The following is a 27,991-nucleotide window of genomic DNA, read 5'->3' on the forward strand; positions in this document are numbered from 1 at the left end:
GACAAATCTATTCAATGAATTAATGCATTATTTTCAAGGTATTTCAGAAACTTTTCTAGGAATGTGAGACTTATTGGTCTGTAATTCCCTGGATCTTCTATTCTCCTTTTTGAATGTTAAGGACAGTATCTTCCTCACCCTACCCCCCACTCACACTTCACGTGTTTTCCAAGATTTCTCAAAAATGTAGGATAAAGGCTCACTATCATATTTTAAAATTCCCTCAGGACAACAGGACAACATTCCTTGTGCTATAAGTCAGACAGCTGGCTTTCATGTCTACAGTAGGACTTGAACTCATGTCTCCCTATTTCTAGCCTATTGCCTTATAACCACTATACCAAACTGGTTCTAGCTTTCTGTGTTGCTTTTTGGCACCTTTCCTGTTGTTTCTTACCAAGGGCCTGAAAATGATTTCTTAATTTTATTAATGCAAAATATTTCCATCAAGGTAAATATTATGACATCCAAACAACTTTTGGGATGCTTTCTTTAATCAATCAGACTCACAAAAGCAAACCAGAGCCCTGCCAAAAGTCCCTCACTTACAGCTTTATACAATTCAGAAATGAAGAGCAAGAATTGAAAAAAAAAAAGGCAAGTCCTTCAATAATATGTTGGATATGTTTATATCTATTATTCCATATGTGGGTTAGCTATCATGTACTTGTCTAAATATTTAGACTTTCATTAAGAAAAAAAATTTAAAGCTTGCTTTCGTTCTAAAATTATTAAAATGTTACATGTTGAATAACTTGTTCTTTAAAATATTTTCTATTTTCTTTGTTTTTTCTAGGTGAGAGGCCTGTACAACAGCAGAATCTCAAAACACCAAAGTAGTTTTTTAATATATATATATATTTTTTTCTGAGGTTCTCACGGTATTTGTATGTGGATCTTTGGTTGTTCGGTTTCTCCCGTAGATTCGGTATCTAGGCAACGTTTCGATGAAGTCTCATTCATCATCTTCAGGCTTCTGTCTCCGGCTCTGTGCTTCTCAGAGTGAATCTTACGCGGAGAAAACCCGAACAACAAAGATCAATATATATATATATATATATATATATATATATATATATATATATATATATATAAATATAAATATAAATATAAATATAAATATAAATATAAATAAATGAAGTAAGTTCTCCTTGGTTTTTGAGCTGATGCAGGGAAAAATGTGTTGCATATCACATTTCAACATTTAAGTTGGCTTTATACAGGTAATCCTTGAGTTATGACCCCACTGAGCCCAAAATGTATGTTATTAAGGGAAACATTTGTTAAGTTGGTTTGCCCCATTTTACAACTTTTCCTGCCACAGTTGTTAAGTGAATCACTGCATGTGTTAAGTTAGTAAGTCAATCTGGATTTCCCATTGATTTTGTCTGTCAGAAGGTCCCGAAAGCTGATCATGTGACCCCAAGGCACTCCAACTGTCATAAATATGAACCACTTGCCAAGTATCTAAATTTTGATCACATGACTATGGGCTGTCACAAATTTTGATCACATGACCATGAGCTGTCACAGTTGTGTGAAAAATGGTCGTAAGTCACATTTTTCAGTGCCATTGTAACCTTGAATGGTCACTAAACAAACTGTTATAAGTTGAGGACTACCTGTAATATTCAGGTAGTGGTTTCATTCATTCATCTGCGGGAATGAAACCACTACACACATACTGTGATCTGATGCGGCCTTCTCAACTCCAAGATTCATGCCTTTGTATGCCTTACTGTATTACTGCGCATGTTTATGTTTAAGAATCTAGGTTTGTATTATTGCAGTTTATTTGGAAAGTAAGTACTAGTGTCAAGGAGAAGCAAGCTTGATCGTGTGTTTACGTGATGGAGGTCACTTTTGTTAATCCTGAAATAGAGGTTAATTGTAAGGAAGGTTAATTGTAAGGGAACAATAGTTGCTTACGTACTAATAGTATAGTACTTGATTACATAGAAAGTTGTAATAGTTTTCATCTGGATTTCTCTTAGTCACTATTCTGTATAGATTAGACTAAGTAGTTGTTCCCCATTTTTCAAGAATATTTATTTGACCACAAAAATATTATTCAGGCGAGGTATTATTCAGAAGAGTTTTAGATATAACAAAATCAGTTGTAAGTGGTCCGCTTCTGACTGATACTCATTCATTATTAATGTGGTCACCTACAAAATGTGTAGTTGGACTCTGTGAAGAAACAGACAGTCCCACAGTCTCACAATGGTCATTCATGTGTTCTCCTTTGAGATGAGTTACTGAACATTATAGCTTTAATTCTGGTATTAGAAACCTGTGTGTACTGTTTAAGAATTTATTTGGTCATCCTGGTTGGTTATTCCATGAAGGAATTAGAGAGGCAATGAGTAGAAATTACTGATGGAGCAGTAATTTGAAAGATTTTGAAACAACATAAATAAGATGTATGAGATGTGGAAACGGGAGCATTGGAATATTTTGGAACTCTTCGAAGCTTTTTATGATATGAAGATACTTGTCAAAAGTTTCTCAATATATAATCAAAAGAGGTTTACATAGAGTGAGTCATTGGTGGAGAATGCTGAGATGAAATATAAAATGCAAACAGTATCAATTGTTTTACTTTACAATGCTTTGAAATAACCTCGATGTTAACATGCCTAATGAGGCTATTAAATTGGTTTCAACATTTTAAAGATGTTTGCAAACTTACTGTGATTTCGAATTCCAAGCTGAACTTAACATTTAAAATAATCTGTTAGTGGTACTGTAATGTGCTGACTGATTAATTCCCCATTTTCAGCAGTTCAACACTGGTGTTTTTATAGTCAGAACAGAACAGAAAATCATTTGTAAGGCTTAACTGCTGATATGGAATGAATGTCAAAGCAATAAGTAATGAAATCTACAAATACAGTAGTGAGTTCACAGATGCCACAAGCCAGAGAAAGCTAGTCATTATCTCTTTAACTGGGATGGGTAACTTTTAATACCTGGAAGGACAACACCACGTTTTTTGTTATATTTTGTTTGTTTTGTTTTTGGGGGCTGTTGAAATGCTTATACAAAGGCTTATACAAAGGGTCAGAAAAGCTTATACAAAGGGTCAAAAAAGATGATGGTTTGTATTGTGCTTCTTTAGAATTTATAGAACAATGTTGGTAGAAAACAGCACTTACTTGGGGGAGTCAGTTATTAAAAAAATGATTATTAAAAAAAATTAGGGTTGCACACGGCACTCGGGTCTAAGGCTGCTCAGCTCTGCCATATAGAAAGTAATTTCTCATTTGACAAATGTATGAACTATAAAAATTTAACATAAGTTAAACACATACCTTAACATGAGTTAAGCACTGGACATCATAAACTGAGGAAATTGTGAGAAAATAAATCTATAACTGAGGAAATTGTGAGAAAATAAATCTATAACTTTTGTAAAGACCTGGTAGATTACAAAGATTTTAAACAATGGACTCTAATTTATTACGTCCACTGGGGTGGCCCTGTTGGACTTAGGGCATTAAAGGCTAATGTGCTCTGACATTTTTATAATCTCCAGCTATTTCATAAGCTGCATAGAGCATTTTCCTAAGAATAGTAAACAAAACATTTAGAAATGAAATATAGAAAATGCAGATGGTGATTATTACCTTAAGAGTACTCATTTTCAAACAATCTATCTCAGTCATTTCAATAGCCACAGTATTTATGCCATTCATATTCAGCCTTTAATCAGATTTCTAGGACTGTGTATATGTAACAAAAATCTGTATCAGTTTAAAAGTCTATGCAACTTACAATTAACTGTAAAAGGTTGGGCAGAGCAGAGGTGACTCATTATTGTACTGGCTTTCTTTCCTGAACCTGGCCTGGAAAGATACTACGGTTGATGGTATCAAAAGCCAGTGAGAGGTCAAATAGAGCAATGATGGATGCACTACCTCATCCTGATCCTGCCAGAGTTCACCCAAAAGCATAAACCTGTTTCCATCTCATTTCCTGGACATTTCTTTGTTCCTATTTAACATCTACATAAAGCTGCTGGGTAAAATCATCCCTCACTATGGGGTGATGACACCCAATTGTATATCTCTACCCCTGTTAAGTGCCTTGAGGCTGTGAGGGTCTGGATGGGGAACAACAGGCTTCAACTAAGCCCTAGTAAGACTGAGTGGCTTTGGGTTTTAGGGACATCTCTTTCTGGAGATGTCCAGACCGACCATCTTTGGTGTTGGATAGGATTGCACTGGCCTAAGCAATCCCAATGAGCAGTCTACCAATCATTTGCATTCAGAACTCCTGCTCAATGTGCAGGTAACAACTGTGACCAGAAAGGCTTCATGTTGTGTGCTAGTGGTGTGCTTCCTGGATTGGAAGTTTCTTCTCACAATTATTTATGCTCCACTCATCTCCTGCATGGACTTCTACAATGTTTTCTATGTGGATCCACCCTTGAATAAGCTCTGGAGCCTGACCTGAGGCAAAATGTGACAACCCAGTTATGTGTACTTCAAGAACTGCACACCTTACGTCTCCTCCTTGTAGGCTACATGAGTTACACATTTGGTTGTGGGTTAAATTCAAAGTATTCATTGTGACCTTTAAAATCCTACATGGGATGCAGGGGTGGGATTCTACTGGTCTGGCCTTGATCAGTTGAACTGGTAGCTCCGAGGTTCATCTGTGAGCAAACTGGTTCACTCTGATGATCAGATGTTGGGCCTGCCCCCCCACCACCTCGGCTCTATTCTGACCTTTATTTCCTGGTTTTCAAGCTCAGCTGCTTCATGCGGCACAGTGGATTGCCGCACATCAGGTGTTTAACACACAGGGACAGTGCAGGATTGTAGGAGAAGATCAGTAGCAAACCCTCTGTGCATGCACAAAGCATCTGCTCACCAAACCAATTGTTACACCGGTTGAATCACACCCCTGATGGGATGGGATCTAGCAGAAGAGTCAAGCTGTTGTAGGTATCATCAGTTTACAAGAGTGTCATCTTGTGAGTCCTAGGAGGAAAGCCTTTTCTACCATAACTCCTGCCCCGTGAAACATCCTTCCCCTTGAGGGGAGGCAATCCCGTTGGTCTTCTGGAAAACTCACAAACTATGATTTTGCCAACAAGTTTGTGTATCCCGTGGTATAATGGAGTCTGTTGGATGACTGTACAATTGCATTCTCTGTATCCGCGTGGCCATTTTGTCTTTTTATTTTGTTTTTATTTTAATTTAAATTCTGGTTTTATTGGCCTTTACATATTTTGTTTCATTATGTATGCTACTCAGAGTCACTGTGTGCGATGAGTGCCTATACAAATGTGATAAATAAAAATAAATAAAATAAACTTTAGCAGTGGAACCTATTATCCTAACAACAAAGTATCTGTGAAAGACACGTGTTTTCATTCAAACGTTAATAAATGAGGACTTCAAGAAATCATCAATATTAGCTGTGCAGGATTTAATTACTATAAATAGTTATGATTTAGAAACATTTAGAGAAGAAGAGATTCCTTAACTCATAGAGAAAGAATTTGGGGAATGGGCTTGTTTCTGTTTGTGGGTATTCACAAGACACACAAGTGTGTATTACGTTGTGGAAGAGCAGGCCTTTTGAACAAAATTATAAGCCCATTAAGCTGCCTTTTTTTCTTCCCTTTTTCCTGCCCCTTTTCCCCTCCAACCTCAGTATGGCAGAATAGCCAATAAAAAGCTGAAACTGTCAAGATAGGTGTGGGAGGAGCTGGGAGAGAGAAGGGGTGGAGGCTGCTTTGGTAGCTCTGCAGCCACCAGCAACAGAGAAATGCAGCAGCCAAAAAGAAGAAGGTGTTTTTCCTTCAGAATGGACTGGACCATCCAGAGGGGAGACCAACCACCGAAAACATGACAGGGAAACATGCAATCGCTCTACTTTCTGGCCATTAACAGAGCAGAATGAATCCCAGAGGGAGGCAAAAAGATAGAATAGGCTTTGTAAGAAGAAAACTTTGTTATGTAATAGTAATAGTAGAAAGCATGGGTGTCAAACTCAGAGCATCACGTTGCCATCATGTGACATTTCATGTCATTTTTTTCCCTTCATAGAGCTGGCCTGCGTGTGACACATTCGGCATGCAAGCCCCCAGTTTGACACCTCTAGTATAACGTATACTATGTAGGTAAGAGTCTGGACTAGTAGAAATAGAACAGAACATAGGCTATAGATTGCACTCCCATACAGCTTTGTCGGTTTCATATACAGGCAGTCATCAATGTATGACCACAACTAAGCCCAGAAATTTGTTAAGAGAGACATTTGTTAAGTGAGTTTTGTCCCATTTTATGACTTTTCTTGCCACAGTTGTTAAATGAATCATTGCCATTGTTAAATTAGTAACATGGTTGTTAAGTGAATCTGGCTTCCCCATTGACTTTGCTTGTCAGGGTGATTATATGACACACACACCCCACTGCAACCGTCACAAATATGAACCAGTTGCCAAGAAGCCGAATTTCGATCACATGGCCACACAGATGCTGCAGTGGTTGTAAATGTGAAAAATGGTGATAAGTCACTTTTTTCAGTGCTGTTGTAACTTTGAACGGTCACTAAATGAACTGTTGTAAGTCAAGGACTACCTATATCACTTTCCTATCTTTATTTTTGCAACAAAACAATATTTCCCTAAGCCAGTGGTGGCTAACCTTTTTGGGCTCCTGTGCCAAAAATTGAGCGTGCACTTGCATGCTCGGACTCGCGTGCCAGTACCCAGAAGGCAATGCGGGCACAATCCCCCCACCCCCTCATCCCCCGCTGCCCTCTTACCTGCACTGTACCTCACAGCTGATTTTTGGCAGGTTTGAGGCCTTTTTCAGTCTCCCAATGCTTGAGGAAGTTTTCTGCAGGCTTCTACAAACTTTGTAGGCTGAAATCTTGCCCCATTTCATCACTTCCTGTTTTTCCAAAAATACCAGAAGTGACCAAACAGGGCTAGATTTCAGCATACAAAGCTTGTAGAAGCCTGCAGAAGCCTTCCTCAAGCCTTTGGGAGGCCGAAAAAGGCCTCAAACCCACTGAAAATCAGCTGTGAGGCATGCACATGTACAGTGAGATAAGTTTGCCTGCAGCTCACGTGCCGGCACAAATGTCCCTGGATGCCACCTGTGGCACGTGTGCCATAGGTTTGCCATCATGGCCCTAAGCCTTAAATGGATTAAATATAAAGAAGCCACCCATGTTCCAGGGTCCAATGCTTTTGTGATTCTCTTAACTTTAGGTCAACCTAACAAGGCACAGTTTTAAAAAGAACTTGTGCCACATGCAATTGTGCAAGTACTACTTGCGTTACGTATCATGAACCAAGTGATCAATTTACATTATTGCATCATTTGTCCAATGACATCAAGATGTATCATTATTTTTGATGCACTGTAGTTTATAAATCCTATGTTTTCCTAATTACATAATGCAGAAGTTGTTAGGATTTATGTTGCTGAAAACTAGAACTTTCTTCTCTTTATTGTTTAGTAACTATCACAATAATTATATCCAGGGGTGGGATTCAGTTTTTTTAACAACCAGTTCTGTGGGCATGGCTTAGTTGATGGGTGTGGCTTGGTGATCATGTGACTGGGTGAGTGTGGCCAACTCGACATCATTCATGTCAAGGGATGCTTCTCCTCGCCTGGCCTCTCATGACAATGGGGATGCTGCAATAAGTGTGAAAAATGTGGGGATGCTGCAATAAGTGTGAAAAATGGTCATAAGTTACTTTTTTCAGTGCCTTTGTAACTTTGAATGGTCAGTAAATGAACTGTTGTAAGTCAAGGATTATCTGTACAAAAATACAGAAAGCTTCTTTGCTTGCAAAAAGCTGCCCTAAATACCAATCATTAGTTTAAAAATACCTGCAAGCCGGAGTTACAAATCAGGCAGGGTGCCAGAGCACCTTGAGGAATGAAAATAGTTAAAATGCAGTGATAACTATCAAGCAGGCATCTCTTGCTCATAAAGTGGAACCCTTTAGCAGAGAGGTCATTTAAGCTCTCCAGAAAAAGCACACCCAGGAAAAGCAATCCTTAGATCCATTTGTACCACTTAAAAATACCAGCTGGTCTCACTCACCTCACAAGATATCCTAAGGAAATCATCCATATTTAAGGATGCCCCGCAGAAAGGCAGTAAAAAAAATCAGTGCCAAGCTTGCATCCTGCCTCTTGGCCATTGCCAAATAGTACTAAAGCAGTGAAGGGATTGCCTCCCTAAATAGAAAAAGAAACCATGAGGTAAGAAAAAATTCAAACACAATACAAATAATTAAATCACAACAGTAGCTGTTGCTTGTTGAAGCTGAATAGGGAAAATTATCCCTTCAATAAACACAGGATTAAACGTCACCAAGCACAGAATTAACCTTCACCAAAAACCAGCTTTAGACCAAAACTCAGAAAGAGTATGTAAACTCACGTTTGAATGTCAGTCTTTCTAGCTTAGCCAAGAAGCCTTGCTGAATGTCACTCATCTTGATTCTCTGTCACGAAAAGCTTTGTTTCATTATTCAATTATTTCTACAAAGTGCTGATTGTCCAGGGAAGTGTTTCCTCCCAACAGCAGTGTAAATATCTTAAAACAACCCTTCCCCTTTAAGAAAGCCAAGCCCCAAAAGCTCCAGAGACAGTAAGTCTAGGCTGTTTGCCAAGAATGTAATAAGGGTGGAAAAAAAACAAAAGGAGATTGCTTCTAACTACCAGTTCTCTGAACTGCTTAGAAAGTTAACAAGGGGTTCTATAGAACCAGATAGAACCGGTAGAATCCCACCCCTGATTATATCTGTTCCAAATCAATTAATAATTGTATCTCAAATATTGTTTTATAACAAATAGATAATGTTCTTATTTGAAGATTATATTTCACTTTGATGGCGGGGTGGTGTCAGATCTGTAAACTCAATCATTGTTTCTCTGGCACTATGTCTATGCTTTGTGTTCTAGGCAAAGGTTAAAGTTGTGTCTCATTCAATTCCTTCCCTAATACATGCGTGCTACTTACTGCTAAGTATGATACTGTACTACTTTCCATTGGTAAATTATTACCAAAGGCAAATATTAAAAGCTAGATTACTTAATTGGTTGGAGAATTTGCCCTTGCTTGAAGCCGCATAGAATCTTATAAATAACACAACATAAGCAAGAAAATATAGAATGTTTATGCACTAAAGCAGACAAAATTTTAGGATTAGTGAGGAGTTAAATAGTCAAAATAGGCAGTATTCCCATTCAAAACTGTAATTCTCCTTCTGATGAAGTCTAAAATAAAATGAGGGTTTCAATTAGTGAAGCGGGATTGCGGTTCCAATGTGTAATATGCAGAAAATCATGAAGCACTAAGACCAGATTTTTAAAATAAAGTAATATCTCAAAATTGCAGTAACTCTTCTATTCCCCCAGAAGCATTAGTTCTTCTAAACAGACTTGGAGCAATTTGCTTAGTTGAAGTAACATAGTCATTATTTGTGGAGCAAGAGGATGCTGATTACAGAGATCAAAGGATGTTGAAATTGCAAGAGTGGAACATGTTTAATTGTGTCTCTGCTGAATGTTAGGCTGAGGACAACCATTATCCCAGGGAGCTGCCTGAGTGGCATTTTGCAGATGATTCCCTCAAAAGATTCTTCTCTTTCCACTTAAAGATGACTTTCAAAAGCAGTGAGGGCTTCTTTTCTTGTTTGGTGAAGATGCCATAATCCACTTCCATATGGTTAAAAGAATTAAGTGCATCTCAGTAACCAGGTTTTTTTTTTTTAGCCCTTGGTAAACAATGACTCTCAGGTATTTGCTAAAAGCAAAATCTCTTGCACTATCTGCAATTGCTGTAACCTTGGCTAAATACATACAATAGCTGTTAATACTTCATAAGTAATATGTTTTCTTTCTTTCATTCCTTCTTTTTGCCATCCTCACAAATGAGTCTTTATTTCATATTCACTGGGGCAAGGATGACGTCGTTTCCAAAATTGAATCTTCATGAAAGCCGACAAGGTTATAAAAACCATCAGTGATATAATTCTCATTTTCTCCTTTGGCAATGGCAGAAAATAATTCAGTCTCCTGAGGTAGTTTTCTTAGGGAGCTACAACAGACCACTTCCTATGATGTATTTCATTTTTTTTTTTTTTACAAAACCCAAATTTTCTCTTAATAATTCAGAAATGTCTAACCATAGACATTAAGTTACAAACGGAGGGTTTAAAATGGGGAAGGTTTGCATAGTTTTCAACAAATCTAATAATATCTAATGATTATTGGGTAATATAATATGAGTCAATTATAGTTGAGACAATTTCCTTATAAATTTTGAGATACTTAGTTTTTATAGACCTGCAAATTGTTATTTCCTTGTTCTCCCAAACCACAATGTAACAAAACATTATGGCTCTTCACAATTTGGTTTAAAAGCAATGAGACCATCTTTTGTTGTTCGTCTGCCCAGGACTTCCCTGTGGGATCAACTCTTAAAATATAATTTACTTGTATGGAAAATTCTACATACATGTATTCTGAACAGGCCATCTGCTACAGATTTTATCCAGTTTTTAGACCTTATTGCCAGAGTGTAATCCAATCGTAATTTTCCAGAGACATTCTGCTTCATTTTGGATCTTTGCCCAAATTTGCCAGAAATATTTATTGAAATCATATGTAGACACAAGCTACCAGAACCACTTGTGAGTAGTCTCAAGATGTAACTTTATTGCTTGTCACCCAGATTAGGTTTTGTGGATTTGGGAGAGGTGATGCTTGGGTTTTTTGTGGCCGCATAACTTCTCTAAGCTAGGCCGTCGCTTGTTTCCGCCCTCCAGCCTAGCTGGCAATTCCCCCATCATATTCAGATTGGGTCTGAATGTGATGCCTAATAAATCTGTTTTGATGTATTTGCCCAATTCAGTTGCCAATCCACACACATGGACACATTATTATATGCTGGCGTCTTCAAACTTGACAGCTTTAAGACTTCCCAGAATTCCTCCTCCGGTCATGTTAGCTCAGAAATTCTTGAAGTCCACAAGTCATAAACTTGTCAAGTTTGAAGACCTTTGTTATATACCATAGATACTCTTGTTACATACAATCTTTACCTGTGACCTTGAAATAAAATGTCACATATTGTTGGCTAGGCAAATATTGGAATGCACATTTGCAAGTCCCATCAGTTTTTGTTTTGAATATGACAAAAATGGATTGCAATCTAACACTTTGAATTCTTTTGGGAGACATTTATACTGAACATATATCTCTCCTATCTCTTATCATTTAAGTAATTTTAACTTAATTATTGTGAAAATCATAAATTATAAAGAAAAACATGTGGTTTTTAAGGAGACAGTATGTCTCCAAATGGTACCTTATGTTCGTAGACCAAACATAAGAAGCACATAGACGTTTTTCTTTTCTTCACATAAATAAAGTGTAATGGAAAGGCACTGTATGCCATTATTTTCAAAAAGATATACTCAAGAACCCATGAGTGTATTATGTAAAACCCTGCTCCCTGAGATGACCCTGGCTAAAATAAATTCTCTTTGATGTTTTGGACCTTGTTGTGGTATTTGCTCAAACTGATGCAAAAATGTCTACTTAAAAAAGAAAGTCAGCCTAAAAGTTCAAGAAACATAAGACTTCGTATTAAGATAGATGTTGCCTCAAACAAAAGCAAAGTTCAATATCTACAAAATGATGATTTTTACAGAAGAAAAATTACAGTTGGATTATAGAAGTGATAGTTCCCTAGAATTTACGTTTTGCTAGGTGCAAGTTATCACCTTTGAAGAGGTTAGATTTGCACAAAATTTTAACACTATGCAAAAAAAAGGAATATGCCTCACATTTTGCTGCAACAAGAAACAAAAAAGGAATGGGATTATTTGGTGACATAGAAAAACTATTTTTACAAATGGTTTATATTGGAGTCTGTAGTGCAGTAACAAAGCAGAAACATTTAAGGCATTTCTTTCTTTCTTTTTTTAAGGGTATTCTTTCACAGATGTTTTCCAAGAACAAATGTAGCTAACCAAGCCAACATTGCTTCCCACTGTGCAATGTTTTAGTGTTATTAAAACATGATATAGTACTTTTCCAGAGGCTTTTGAGGAACAATTCAAGAATAGCTACTTGAATGTAATAAGTCTCTTATGAAAAAATGCACACACAATATAATAAATTGAACAAATATAAAAGAAATATTTACACAAACACTACATTTGAAATCTCATTATAACTTGGCTGCATTCTAGTTCAAAAATCTGGGCTTTCTCTCAGGTTAATGAATGAGAGGGATCCTCAGTTTAACAAGCTGGCCTCTTCCAAAGATAAAATCCTGGTTTTAAGCTATCTCTGCTACTAACTGCTGACTGCCAGAAGAAAGTTTTGAAGTCTACCTACTCATGGCAATAATATGTCATTAATTTACAAAATGCTAAAAATGGCATAAGGCTGCTCTGCAGTATGCCTGGAATTCTGAAACTTATAATTGAGCCGGTGAGGCAGTGAATAGATAATCAACTGAAGCTGTGATTCTGAGTAACTTTTGGATTACTACAAGGGCAGTCTCACATTAATGTATTAATTAATGAGGGATTTTTCCTTCCTTTTAAACAAACTAAACCCTGCTAAGTTTTTCTTTTAAATAAAAAGCTAAGGAGCAGTACACAACAGCAATTAAGAGTGCCACAGACGGTTCTCTTGCTGTGGTTTCTGTATATTTTAATAACATGTTTGAATTTTTGGTTTATTGTTTCCTTTAATTGTTACTCCTATTAGATTCTTCTTTTTTCTTCATAATCATAGGCATTATATAAATGAGTGTGCCCCAACAATCAAGCCTGTGATTATTATGCTACAGCTACATAATAATACACATTTTAACAGTGATTTTGCCAATTACAGAAAGTTCCATTCTTCTAGTTGGCAGAGCTAACCGAAAGTCTTGCTTAGAAAAATTGCACTCACAGTTGTACTGACTCTGCTTGTGTGTTCTAGCATGTACAAGGAATCATCTCTGTAGTTTAATTTTTATTGAATAATGTGATGTCATAGCAGCAATGTTTGGACAGAAATAGACATGGATTAGAGCGTCCCAGTTTTGACAAAACCAGTTGAGTATTGTAGTTGCATTGTCAGCCTTCCAACGGACCAACTCCAAACCAATAAATTCTGAGACAAATGTTTCCTCAAAGTTCCATTTTATTTGAGTTGTCATATTGGCACATCTGGGAAAACCCGAATCTGAGCGTTCCGGGTTTTCCTTTCCCAAAAGAAAATCAAAGATCCATCCCCTGTATCATCAGCCCATCACAATGCCCAATCAAATATTCATCCCAACTGGAGACATCCCTTCAGTCATTCCCCTTCAGGTTCAGGGCACTCCCTGAGAAAGAATGTTGTTGTGTCTAATCTTCTACCTCACTATGAAATCCCCCCTTCCAAATTCCAAGGCACTGAATGTGGCAGCCTCGAAGCTTCCAAGTAAAAAATAGCTTCCAAGGCTTGACAATTATGTCAAACCAGAGTGCTGATAATTAATAACCTGGATCTTATAAATTATATACAAATAAGCAGACAGATTTGTGGTTTGTTTGGGTCTAGCTTCGCACATCGTATAAAAGTAACCAGAATGTGTTTTATTCAACGTTTGTAATTCCATGGCTGAATCTTGTTAATCACCCACATCTTCACACTGAGAATATATTCACATGTAGAACTTGTATCAAGAGGAATGTTTTTAAATCCAGTTTCTTTTGAATCTGATTAATTTATTCATTTTGGGTTGAGAAATGGTCATGTGACCATCATGGGCTTTCTTTTTGATTGGTCACTGTGAGAACAGAGTGCTGGACAAGATGGGTCATGGGTCCAAACTAACAGGCCGTGGCTTACCTTCTTACGAACTCCTGAACTTCCATAATCTGCAGGCATCTAGACCATACAAATAGAAATGAATGCATGAAAACAAGGTTTAGTTACATAGAAGGAGGCCGTATATTTAGTTTTCTAGAGAAGACTTTTGGTCAGGTCTTCCAATTCAGTCTTCCGAACAGCCAATGAGTGTTTGGAGGACTTTCTCTCTCCAATCATACAATTTGATCAGTGGTGGGATTCAAAATTGTTTACTACTGGCTCTGTGGGCATGGCTTGGTGGGTGTGGTGTGGCTTGGTGGGCGTGGCAGGGGAAGGAAAATCTCCATTCCCTCCCCACCCCACTAATCTGCTCTCCGTCTCTGTTCTCCTGTGCAGGGCAACAAAAGAAGATCTAGATGATCAGCTGGGACTCGGGAGGCAGAGAATAGGCAGGGCCAGTCAGAGGTGGTATTTGCTGGTTCTCCAAACTACTCAAAATTTCCTCTACTGGTTCTCCAGAACTGGTCAGAACCTGCTGAATACCACCTCTGAATTCGACCATGGATAAGTACACAGCATCTGTTTTTTTCTCCCTTAGGCAAGGTACCTTGACTTTCCTTATTTCTCTCAATGTGATGGAACCAGGATGTTGTTCTTTCTCTCAGTGTGTTGCAAAAAAATATTTGCAAGCAGGACACCGAAGAGGAATGTGTCTGAAGAATTAATATAGCAGCACAACTCTCAGAATGCCAGTTGCTTATTAAAATGTAGACACTTTAGGCCAGTTTCTGGAATCAGAGAACACGAAGCCTTCTTGATGATATATCATCACCAGTGGCTCACAAAACAGTGAAAAAAAAGTCATTCCCTACCCCATCCCTCCCTCCACAATACAGATTCCTGGTCCCTAGGGCACACACTTTCCCAGTACCAACACATTTTGCATGCTGAGGTGTTGTGGTGTATCACTTTATTGCCCTTTTCAGTCCAAAGGGGGTTCACAAGATCTCATCCATGTGAAGTAGCACTTGGATCATATAACTTGCAATTTTAAGAGTATGGTAGTCTGCAATATTTAAATTTTCAGTCACAGGTTTAATAAACAGGTTGAAAAAAGCTGGAACAAGAATGTACATAACCTTCATGTATCATACCGTGTCAGAGATTTTCCTTGTAGGCTGCATCTCACTGTTAAAGAAGTTGTCAAGTACAGGTTCTGAATCTTAAAAAAAGAAGGCACCTATAAATATATTTATTTTTGAGTTTCTTTCATAAAATAGTTTGGTATAATGAATTGAACACAGGTATGAAATATAGGGAGGCCATGTGTAGGAAGACTTTCATTTTCTTCACATAGTTTTGTCTGAGATGGTACACTATAAGAATACAATTCACAGCTGACAACAGTCTTGAATCTTACTCACTCACTTACTTACTCACTGCCAACTATACTTTTCATTTCTCCATCTTTAAATCAGAGTGACTCTTGAAATTGGTCACTCCAATTACAGTTTCTTGGAGAGATGGAAGGATGGCGATGAAGTGAAGAGATGGATGTATCTTTCCTGTCACTACAGTGGTGCATCATTTATTGCCTAAAATGTGGTTGTGTGTAAGTAGTGTTCTCTCTTGAGGACAGCCTAACTGATTTTATTATATCTCCATTTTCATTCATGTTGATCACATTTTTAATCCTGTCTTCTTTTCATAATGTATTCCAATATTTTATTTTGTTTAAAGTCTTATTTTGTTTAATATTGTGATGCTCTATTTTATTCAGTCCTCTTTTCTTATTAATATAGCTTTTGTCAAATTGTTCATTTTGTGAAAATAATTGCCATTAATATTCAGTTGTCTTTATATGTCTTATTTCTATCCGTTGTCCTTGAAGAAAAAATCCTGCTCTCATTTGTGTATGTGTGTGTGTGTGTGTGTGTGTGAGTGAGAGAGAGAGAAAGAGAGAGAGAGAGAGAGGTATTATTGTGAACCAGATATGATCAGAAATTCTTGTGAAATATTTTATTAATGTGATCTGACTAACATGTTGCAAAGAATAAATATTATGTAAGTCCTTGACTTACAGCTATCCATTTAGTATAACTTTGAAATTACAAAGGCACTGGCAAAAGTGATGTATTTCATATTTATGATTGATGCAGCATCCTCATGGTCACATGATCAAAATTGTCCCAGGGTCATTTGATCACCATTTGTAACTTTTCCAGCCAACTTCCAACAAGCAAAGTCAATGGAGGAAGCCAGATTCATGAATCATTTAACATTTGCAGTGATTTGCTTTAACTGTGGCCAAAAAAAGGGTCATAAAATGAGCATAACTCACTTACCAACTGCTTGGCTTAGCAATAGAATTTGGGGCTCAATTATAGTCATAAATCAAGGACTATCTTGATTTTGAAAATTCTTATATTGAACATTTGGTCTTGCTCTTCAAAAATGGTACTGGAAGTGGGTAAACATAGCCCTGGCCACAGCTTTCATCTGCTGATCTAGCTTGAACTGTGAATCTAGGAGTCATGGGCATCTCCTTCGGTGGGCTGCAACCTCCTCTAGAACTTGTCTAGAGGCTGACAAAGTATCTGATGGTTTTGCGTGAACTTCCTAGGATTTATTTTCAGTTTGTTTTGGCTCCTCACTGCAACTCCTACCCAGCTCTGGAGGAATTATACAATTGGGTGTCATTGGTAAAGATGATGGCAATCAAAAAATGACTTTTCCCAATGGCTTCATTCACAAGTTATATAACGAGGAGGCGATGGCTGAGCTGTGTGACAGTACATATTGGATGAGCTATAAGGTCAAATGTTCATCCCTCACTACCATCAATTGGAACTGTTCACTCGGGATGAAATGGGACCACTGCAAGGCAGCACCCCCAATTCATTTCTGTTCTGTACTCAGACCTGATTGAAAGAAACAGAGCCATTATGCTTCATGCAGATTTTTGGCAATTGCAATCCCAAACCTTCAATAAGAGATTGGGTATATGTGTCCAGTACTATGGGCTGAAAAATGGCCTTTTCATATGGGAAAGTACTATTTTCCTCAAGGGGGAACTAACTCCTCCCTTAAAAACATTAATCACCTTTCAAATCCAATTTTCTCCCTGTGAAATGTCTTTGCAAATCTGTCACAACTGCCTGAAGAAACATAAACCAACCCTTTCTTGCCTTACCTTAAATATTGCTGCCAGAAGATATTCCATCAACAAAATTAAGGACAGAGAAATATTGATGCTGTCTGTATCGCCACAGGGTAACACCCAACATGTGCTTGTACTTGTGCCCAGTCATATTCACTTTCATCTTCCACCACCAGCTCTCTAGGCAATTTTTTTGCCACTTCACCTCCTACAATTCTTCAGTTAAACATGGAGCTGTCTGAGATCTCCAGTCTCAAAGGAAGCTTGTTCAGTAGCTACCTGTTCAGTAGCCTTGCCATCTCCACATTCCAGAAGTGTCTAGATTTGGTGCATTTCAAAACTGTTGCTACCTTCTGGAACTTGAGGAGCGCAGAATGATCCTCAGAAGTGGTGTTTCACCCTTGCAGAAGTCAACCGTGGCAATTAACAGCAAGTTGGTGATATGACCAAAACAAAGGGCTAATGGCAACAACATGCTTTGTTTAAATGTGACCACTGGATCTGCTTCAAGCATAGGATTAAACCCATCGTGTAGGTTGTTTCTGACTCATCCCAGATTCTTGTTTTCAGGACATTGAGACTGATATATTCTACCATTAATAGCTGGGGGAGAATTAACACTAGCCCTGCGATGATCTCAGGAAGAGATGTTGATAGGCAGCTGGGTGGACAATATACTTCCCATATCTTTAGCCTATCTCTATAGCTCACTCTCAGCTAAACTCCTTTCACTTGAATCAACCATATGACCCCATATAACAAACAGGACCTCGCATGGGATGATCAACCTCCCCTCCCTCCCATTACCACTGTTGCAATAATTGAAACTCTGGTGGGCAAATATCAGGATTCTTTCCCTGTGCAAGTAGGACTTGATAATACATGGCAAATCTGCATACCTCCATGACCAGGACATGAAGGAGTGAAGTCTTGTCAACAGATCTAACCTATCCAGTGAGACTAGCCTGGGGCAAAAGCCATGCAGAGATAGAGCAACAGGATCTTAGGAGAAAGCTATTGGGTTAGCAAAGGACCCCAACACTAATTTGCTGGTCTCCCATCTCCTGAACTGACATCCCAGTATTTCTCATTATATCTGACCATTATTGTTACAACTTTCTTATATTACTCGTGATACTCTCCCAGGCCATCCTAATTCCGATCTAACCAGCAAACCTGGAGCATTAGTTCCCATCACACATACCTTTCTCCTTCCTTTATCTAATGTTGGTATAAATTATTGTGTCACTGGGGTTAGATAATATTGTAACATTGATATTCTTTCTTTCTCTTCACCTTTGTGTATATGTGTGTCTAGCTTTTTATTACATTGTGATCCTTATTATTTTCTATTTTAGTGCCCTTAGGCATAACCACATAATAAAAAAAAATCCTACTACATCTCTTCCTTTAAATGGTTTTCTGTCTAAACTGTTCTGCCTGAAAACACAGCTCTCACATTTCATGAACTTATCCTATCCCTCTACTATTATAATACCTCCACTTTTGTCCCTATCCTCCTATCACTCCAGCAAGTGATCACTTTACTATCACTCTAGCAAAAAGGGAGTTGAACTTTTCCCAGTTATTATCTGGTTCTCACCCACTGTCTTTTAAAGCCAACAACATATTGGAGAGAGGGTTTTTTTTTAGAGATATGTTGCAAACAGTGTACTTCAGTAGGTATCTTGCCCAACCAAATCCATTATCGGTGGCTGTAACAGTGACCATGGGCAGTAGTCACACTAGCAACACTAGTGTAGAAACCTACTGTAGGAGCTTTTCACACTACCTGAAAAAAGGCAACAGTCCACTTTTTCTTCTTCACTGGAGATGTTACATTGGCCTCCTTCCCCTCACTTCCTCTTACCATATGTCTCAAACATTCAATAGCAATGGCACTTAGGTATATATATCACTTCGTAGTGCTTTACAGCCCTCTCCAAGAAGTTTATAGAATCAGTATACTGCCCTCAACAATCTGGGTCCTCATTTTACTGACCTCAGAAGGATGGAAGATTGAGTTAACCTTGAGTCGTTCAGAATCGAACTCCTGGAGTGAGAAGTGAGTTAGCCCGCCATACTTCATTCTAACCACTGCATCACCATGGCTCTTCAATTCTGTTTCCTTATCTTGAAGCAAGGGATGTCCCTCTCAGGTTCTTCTCGATTCCCTTTATACAGTATTCCTGAAAGCAGGGGACTAATGTTAGGCACGCAGGCAAAGCTGCATGATGTATCTGATTCTGTCATTAACCTTGCTACCTCCATAGCTTTTAGCTGGTGAAGCAACTGTCTCATTCTCCCTCGTGGTAGCATCAGCCTGGCATGAAGGTAAAATTAAACCTTCATGTCATGCTGTCTTGTAAGGTTATTGAGGCTCAATTCTCCAGCATGACCTGTCTTTTATCTTTTGATAGCAAACATATGGATTTGCAACATGTATTGGCTAATGAGAGACTCTTCAGATTAGAAGTACCCTGTAGTCTCTTTGATAGCAGCCAAGTAGAATTATAGCTCTCCAGAGAGCAATACATCCAACTATGTAGATCAACAGAGAAAAGTACTTGTGTTTCCATAGTGATGTTAACAAGACCTAGGATGATTTCCATCTCTTCCTGAATTTTTTTTATTTTTTTTATTTTGCTGGATCCAGTCTTGGCAGCCCTTGAAGAAAGGTTATGTGATTGCATCATGAGTTGACTTTTTTTATTCTGTTTTCTTATCCTACATTCTTCTGGAATGAACATTTTTAACAGTTTACAAAATAATCTCGCGTATCCTTATTTTTGAGCGCTTCCCAATTGAACTGATCCACGAGAGATTGTCTGAAGGAAGAAATTACATAAATAGGCTTCCAGCAAATGATACTTATGCCCTGCACAAAGTAATGAATTTAAATCTTTCCAGATGATGCAAATAGATATTTAAATTATCTCATCTTGGCTATTTTTCCACAAGTAATATTTTAGTTTAAGCTTCAATTAAATGCCTACGAACCTGTTTAATTTAAATTAAATGCCTACAAACTTAGGGAGTTGCTGACACTTGTTCTGTACCTGATATACTTCTTCCATGGTGAAATCTTCACATAAGGAAAATTTCTCCCATTGAGAGGCCTCAATAGAGACACCATTTTGTTCCCCCAAAATATTGCTTGTTATCTCGTCTTTTTAGTTGATGTCCATCCAAACTTTGTGCAGAACAGCACTGTCACAATGACATTATTTCACAAATTAGGCTCTCCTATAAGGGGGGTTCCGAAATATGTCTTTATTTTTATTATCGAAATAATTCATTGGTAGTCTCTTGATACAGATGAATATCACAAAGTTGTTAAAAAGTGTAATATGGAGCCTGTGAAAATCTAAAACTCAAGGAACTATTATAATCCTTTGGGTGGGGGACGAAATTAGTGTTGGTTCCATATGCACAATAACAGTATATCTGAAGCCTCATTTGAAATTGAGATTGATCATATCAACAAAGCATCTTGCATACTCTTTTTGTGACTTTTAATTGGTCTTAGTGAACATATTGCTGTACAGGGGATGTTTGGCTAAAATCAAAAGCAGCAGCAACAGATGCAGATGTTTTCAGAACAACAGTGAAGAGTGACAGATGTACTAAATGCCATATTTTGAGAAGGCATTCCACTACTATTCCAACAAAAAGTCAGAGTTTACTCCGATGACTGTGAATAACAGAGGTTTCTCCCTCTGAAACTGAAGAAAATATCTCTGTTACAGGACAACAGGGTCTTCTGGCTCAGGATCTTATGGACTTAATTTACAGCCCAGCGGGACCCCACAGCTTGTATTTGCAAATTAAAATTTCTCTATATTGATTCTTTATTAGCATTAGTAAAGAACCGCAAGCTGTTTCCCAACAAAGGTTCCTTTGTCTAGCGACTGAATATAAACTAAAGATTTCCCTTCAGCTACCCTTATTGCATTATTATAGCATGACTACTTCTACTGCTGGATTCAGACAACAAAATTATGTACCATAGAGAGGAAGCATTATGAAATAGCACAGCAATTTAATGCCCCAGAAAACATAGATTTCACAGTACCATGCTCTCAAAGTGAAGTAAAACCAACATTTGCAGAAAAGAAGCAGATGAAAGCCATAGTTATTATGGAACAGGGAAAACTGCTGAGCAAAGAAGGAATTCTGTCCATACATAAATATTAAAACAGTGAAGAGTATTCAATAAATGCTGAAAAGAAGCAACACGTTTTGTTTGTTTTATTTAATATGTGAAAAAAGAAGATAAAAAGACAAAAATACAAATCATTCTCATATACTAATGACAACTAATGTTATATCTTCATGTCATGATGTACAAGTACTAATATTTACTGTTCAATTATTAACAATTACATGCGTTTCCAAGGTAGTAGACCCTAAACATCCTCAAGTTATAACAAGTCAAAATATGCAATTGGTAAAATTTGCTGTCCATTAACCGCTAAAAGAAGATAAGCCTTACGTCATTAACTTAAATGTGGAAAATTAAAACCCTTGCAGCTAAGAATTAAAGCTTCCTGAGTGAAATATAAATGGGAGAATTCCGCAAAATGAATGGGGGATTAAATTTCTGGAAACACATTTGTATAATATAAATGATGCTACATATGCTATTAATTATCTTTGGTAATACATATATGTTTAAAGTATTGATTTTATTCCAAACAGATAAACAGTTCTCTTGATCTGTTCCTTGAAGAAAAAGCTGTATAGTTAAATTTAGTTTAATCAACTAAGATAATTGTCAACCCAAGTAAAGTTATTGCCTTCAGGCACCATCCAGAAAAAAATTATGTTGACCTCTTGCTTCAAATTTGAGACTTGAACTACTTAATATTATAACTAGAAAAGGCTTCCAAACTAATTATTTTATAAATTTTGGTATGGGAGGTTGAGGTTTATCAATATAGGCAAGTTAACCATGAATCTCATTATCCAAATGTCCAATGGGTCACAAAGAATTTTTCATATACAAAGAGAATCTCAGAATCATGGGGCTGGAAGGGAACTTAGAGGTCTTGTAGTCTGGCCCTCTCCCTATGGCAGGAGACCTTATAAATCATGTTGGACAAATCAAAGACAAAAAAGTTAGACAATCTTGCCATATTCAAATCACTGATATAAAGGGTTTAAATGGAAAACATATTAGCCCTGTGTGTACAGTGGGTGTTCAAATAGAGTTTGTGTATTTTTGTTTGGAGAAAACAGGAAGAAAGGGAGGGAGGGAATGAGGAAAAGAGAGAAAGGAAGGGAGGGAGGGAAGAATTTCAGGTCATGAGAAAGCATAAAAATAGCCTCAATTTACAATGTCCTCCTCATTCTTTCATTTACTAGTAGCTTTTTAGTATTTAAACATAATTCCCACTACTTAATTTGTTTGGTGCTTTTTTTCAAAGTAAATCTTTTATGGAAGATTCTACTATTATTCTATTGTTTATTGGGACTGTTTCTCCCAAGCTGCTCTTTTGCCTGCATATGTAATTAGGTGATATCTTAAAGACAACTTTTATTAAAATCTTTAATTTTCCCTTAAGATTGTAGTCTCTTGTGTGGTTCATTAGGCAAGTTTAAAAATATGTATTATTGACCCAAGTGAGTTTGTATTATGCACACTTAGGGAAATCCATAATTAGATATTAGATGGGAAAAATACAACTTGAACTTACCTAAACTTATTGACTCAACTCTTTTTGAATAGTTGATAAAGTATGTGTGTGAGTGTGTGTGTATATTTGTGTCTTTATATCACTTGATTTACTTGAGACAATGTCTTTAGAGTCCTCAACTTACAGCTACAATTGGGAATAGAATTTCTTTTATAAAGCAAGGGGTTGTTAAGTGAGTCATGAATGATATTCCTAACCTTTTTTTGCCTGGGTTGTTAAATGAATCATTTGCAATTGGTCAAAGAATCACATGGTCGTTAAGCAAATCTAGCTTCCCACATTCACTTTGCTTGAAAGCCCTGGGAAGGTTAGAAGTGGTGATCACATGATCCTTGGAGGCTACAACAATTGTAAATGCAGGCTGGTTGCCAAGCACCTGAAGTTTGATCATGTGACCATGGGGATGTTCCAATGATTGCTTAAGTGCAAGGACCTGTTGAAAGTCATTTTTTTTCCAGTGCTGTTGCAACTTTGAATGGTCTCTAAAGTAATGGTTGTAAATTCAGGATTATCTGTAGTGAGTTTTGATAATACAGTTAGTTCCTTTAACGCCAACATAATTATTGTGTCACCCCTGAAGCAGACCTGGCTGATGCCATCTTTGAGGCTTTAGGATTGCCACACAACAGGAGAAAGGACAGGGAGGAGGGAAATAGCTAGACCGGGCGGGGGGGGCATTGTAGCCAAAACAAAAAAAATTCCCTCTGGGAACCAAGGGCATTCCAACAGGAGGCAGGACAGAGGAGGAGTAAAGTAACCAAGCAACCAGCCAGCACCTCAATTGGACAACATGATCAGTGACTTGGGAGAAGGGGGAACTTTTACTTTTTAACCACAGGAACTTTCAGATGTATCCAATTAATTGTTATCTGGGGAATCTACATGCCTCAGAGTTCTACTTCTATGGGGGCACTACTTGCTTGTCCCAATACAACTGATAATCATGAATCGCTATGAAACCCTTCTCTGATTTTCAACAATAAACATTCAGATTCCCCCGCCCCAAATCTTGGAAATTCAGCTGCATGGAATATGTCTGAGCCAGTTTACTATACCTGTTTTCTGCTCAGAGGAGATTTTGTTGAATACAGACATAGATTGCTCTACCCACTACTCACTAATTCCTGATATTGTCAACAGAACAGAATTGTAGCTGGGCCTCTAAAAAGTTTGTCCATTTGGGTCCTCTGATGTAGTTCTCCCTAAACTAGGGAAAAGCTAATGCAGGTAACATTTCATATAGTTCGAGATTTTGGACAATACAGAGAATAAACCGAATAACAAATTAAAGTGGAAAAATTACAGTTTCTTCTAAATCCTTATTTTTTTTTTCTAGTTAAATCCAGATATCTCTTCGATAAAATAGAAGAACCCAAGAAAACTTGACTGAGTCCTGGTGCTTGAACAAATAAGGAGAGATTACATTTGATCTTCAGAGTAGTACTTGAAATTAGAAATATAAAAGTAGGGATTCTCTATTTCCCTTACTGAGAGCAGTAGTGACAAGAAATTGCATTAACCTGGCTAAATTCCTTAAAGATCCTCTTTCCTAATTGGATCATTAAATATTTTTGTCTTACAACTCCCATTGTTGCCAGCCAAATGTTCACATTAATAGAAAATGCAATCCAACAACCTCCAGAGAATCAAAATTGGAAAACAATTGTAATGAAAGCAAGCTGAGCCAATTCAAGAAAATGCTTGCTTTGCCAGCAGGCGAACTACGAAATTTTAAGAATAAAGAAATCCTCTAATGCTACACTTTGACATTTCTGGAAACGGTGTGTTTTGTAGGCTTTCTATCAAAGAGATAGACTAGAGATTTCTCGTTGGCTTGAAATTTTGCTTTAGATGATTGTGCTGTACTTCAAATGGAGAGAAACAAATGCCCTTAATCTGATGCATAGATACACTCCCCGCCACCAAAAAAATCTATTTCTTCCCATATTATTTATGGTGCTTTTGGAGAGTCGCTGGAATTCTACATTGAAATTTTTAGTTGGCTGATATATTCTAACGAACTGCAAGATAGATTTGAGGATGATCAGTAATAAATAGTACCATTTTCCTCTTAAATCATCTGCATTTAGAATTTAATGTGAGAAAATTAAATCGAACAGTTTGGGATATATTTGAATGTTCACTTCTTCTGTTTTAATAGAATTTTTTTCAGAAATATATTAACACTGTTCGAGTTGTTCATTTTTTTTCTTTCGCTATTAGAGGAATAGATGACAAAATAGATCTTAAATGTGATTTCCAAATCTGTGTCTTTTCACAATATTTGTAAAAATCTAAACAATAAAAGGAATGTCATCACTCCTTCTTCTGCAACCATTCCTAGTGAGTGTATGAAAGAGATTTTGTTACAGTCCCCAAAATATGGACAAAAATACGTGGAATAGATAACTAAGTGGATTTTAAAACCAATCTCTTTCGGAATCTGTTCATATGGATTTTTAAAAATTATTGGGTTATTAAATAAAAGAAATGTATGATCAAGTGTTAGATAAAGCATAACACTATAGAATAAAGCTTTAAAAATATCTTCAGTTAAGAAATCCAATCTTATCACTCCAAGGTCAGAATTATAGCTTCAGCATCCAGAGTAATATAAGTAATCTCAAGATAAATTAAGAAAGTCTTGTGGTTAGAACTTGACATACTGATGGAAGCTCTTCAAAATGTGTCTGAACTACAGGTCTTAGCAGCCCAGTAATAACATGATCAATAATAACAGATTATAGAAGTGATAACGCAGCAACATCTGTAAAGACACAAGTTTCTTATACTTATGGATGTGTCAACTTTTTTCAGCACAAACTGAACATATGTTGGGAAGTGGATGTTTTGTTGTTACCCTGATCATTTGATATATTTCTCTTACATTTTTATTATTTTTGAATCATTAATTATGGTCAAATACTGGAACCGCAAATATCCTTTTTGTAATGCACTTTGAGAATGAATTCTTTTCCTTGATGCTTTTATCAGTCCGTTCTGAAAATTGCTTGAGGGAGAAAAACAACAAAACCAAAGCACATACTGCTCATAAAATATCTTTAGTGATATCAAATATTTTTTTTTAAAGAATCATAGTCAAGGTCTGCCAAGGAACCATTGCCAATTCATACAGTAGCTGTTATACCACATCACCTACATTTTCATTTTCAGTTTAGCGAAGACGGTCTAACGTTATGCAATTTGATTAGCTGCAGACAAGGTTAATTGATAATCTGCTTCTTCAATGAGAAATGCCAGCATTGCCATGTATCTTATCCAGGCAGTGATTGGGAAGCATTCTTTTCATCACCATCTTATTGTGAGCAACACCCGTACCTATAAAGCCTGTAGATGACAATGTATATGTAAATTGAACTAATCGAAGGACCATACAAACCTGAATCTGGTCAGAGACAAAAGTGTCATGCCCTTGTTGGAGCCTGAATCTGTAGAGGAAGATGAGCTGAAACTGGAGCAGACGGAGATCGAGGGGGCGGCTTCATTGGCTTGGAAGGAAAATGGGGAGGAGCAGGTCCTAGAGTCTTTCAGGATTGGGATGGCTTGTAGGCAGGGAGGAAGGGGGGGCAGGATGACCAAGAGAGGCTAAGCAGTGAACATGGGAGACAGAGCTCAGGTGATGAGCAAGGACTACCCACTCCTGATCCATGAGCCCGAAGAGTGGAAAGAAGGTGAGAACCATGCACACTGAGCTGACTACTCAGGAGGAGAGCAGCCCGCCCCTCTTTGCAAGGCACAGCCAGGAACAAATGCTAAATTCTTGGGGTGTTAAGTGCTGACATTTAAACTTTCCTGGATTCCTTGGATTCTTTCTGGATTTCTGGATTACTTATCTCGAACCTTTGCTTCCTGGACTTCTTGGCTTGCCCTGCTAGATTTCTTGCTATCTTACTTTCTGCAGCCATGGTGCTCACAACATTGGGCTGGACTATTTGCAACCAGAGGCTGCTTGAGAGGTGTGTGTGTGTGTGTGTGTGTGTGTGTGTGTGTCTATCATCATTTTGCTCTGGCACTTGCCAGAAATGTGGGAGCGTTTGGGGAAATTGGAAGCAATAAAGGGGCAGTTTGGACTGCCAGCTGCCTGTGTAACCTCTGTGCCATGCCCCGGGTTATCACACAAAAGTCCTAAACATTGAAAATGTCAAAATAAGAAGTGAAAAGCCTGTCAGTTCTCCAACAGTCCACATAATTATAAATGAAATAAAAAAAATGAAATACAGATATTCCTAGATTTACCAACAATTCATTTCATTGACCGTTTGAAGTTACAACATCAGTGAAAAAAGTGACTTATGACCATTTTTCACACTTGCGACCTTTGCAGCATCCTCAAGGTCACATGATTTACATTTGGATGCTTAGCAACGGGTTTATATTTATGACATTTGCCGTGTCCCACGGCATGTGATCCTTTTTTGCGCTCTTCTGACAACCGAAGTCAATGGGGAAGCCAGATTCACTTAACAACCAGGTTACTCATTTAACAACTGCAGTGCTTTGCTTAATAAACATGGCAAAGAAAGTCGTAAAACAGGGTAAAACTCAGTTATCAAGTTTATCACTTAGCAACATACATTTTGGACTCCATGGCAGTCATAAGTCAAGGACTACCTGTAAAAGAAATGGGGACAGGCCTGGGTGTTCCTCGGAATTCCCTCTTTCTTGTTCTACCTCTCCCTTGCTCTGTGCAGCCAGACTTTGCCTTTCCCCAGTTTCCTCCACAGCCAACGGAGCCACATTCCCACTTCCTGTCAGCTGTTCGTCTTCCTCCTCGGATTCAGACTCCAACAGGGGCATGACAATATGGTGTTATAAGTCAGGTCATAGTACCTCCCGCAGAAATATTGAAAACAAAAAAAAAAGTCACTTCATTAAAAAAAAGGCATATGGAGGGAGGCTTCTTGTTAAAAGGAAATTGAAAAGGAAAGTCAATAAAATGTAATTTAAGTTTATTTGTGAGTTACTCAAAACAGCAGTAATAGAAGTTGACATGAATCTATATTGCAGAGAGGGAAGGCATTTTCAAGCCCAAGGCAGCAGATGTAACCTTGTAGGTGACTCATAAAAAGTGAATGAAGAAACTATGGCAACCCCACTGTAAATAGCTAGTGTTGATGTACCCCAGAGTGTAATCCTACTAAGGTGAGCCACAACAATAGAATATGTCACCTTTTTTCATCCTATGGTCTCCCATTCAGCAGCCTGGACATTCCATAGGTACTTCTTTGGATGTCCTCTGGCTAGAAGGAAGGGATTCAAAT

The 27,991-nt window shown here is 37.6% G+C and overlaps 1 protein-coding gene across 28 annotated transcripts in view; it reads left to right on the plus strand.

The window, feature by feature from the left end:
• Positions 1-27,991, plus strand: part of PTPRD (protein tyrosine phosphatase receptor type D) — a 1,248,962-nt gene that overhangs the window by 797,354 nt on the left and 423,617 nt on the right. For all 28 annotated transcript variants that reach the window (XM_087926655.1, XM_087926630.1, XM_087926633.1 and 25 more), the window contains one exon: positions 797-836. The gene's annotated coding sequence lies outside the window, so the exon portion shown is untranslated. Of the gene's footprint in view, positions 1-796; positions 837-27,991 lie in introns of those variants that run through there.

This window comes from Pseudonaja textilis, chromosome 2 (genome assembly GCF_049901715.1).
Source record: "Pseudonaja textilis isolate UNSWEBS1 chromosome 2, rPseTex1.2, whole genome shotgun sequence".
Lineage (NCBI taxonomy): Eukaryota > Metazoa > Chordata > Lepidosauria > Squamata > Elapidae > Pseudonaja > Pseudonaja textilis.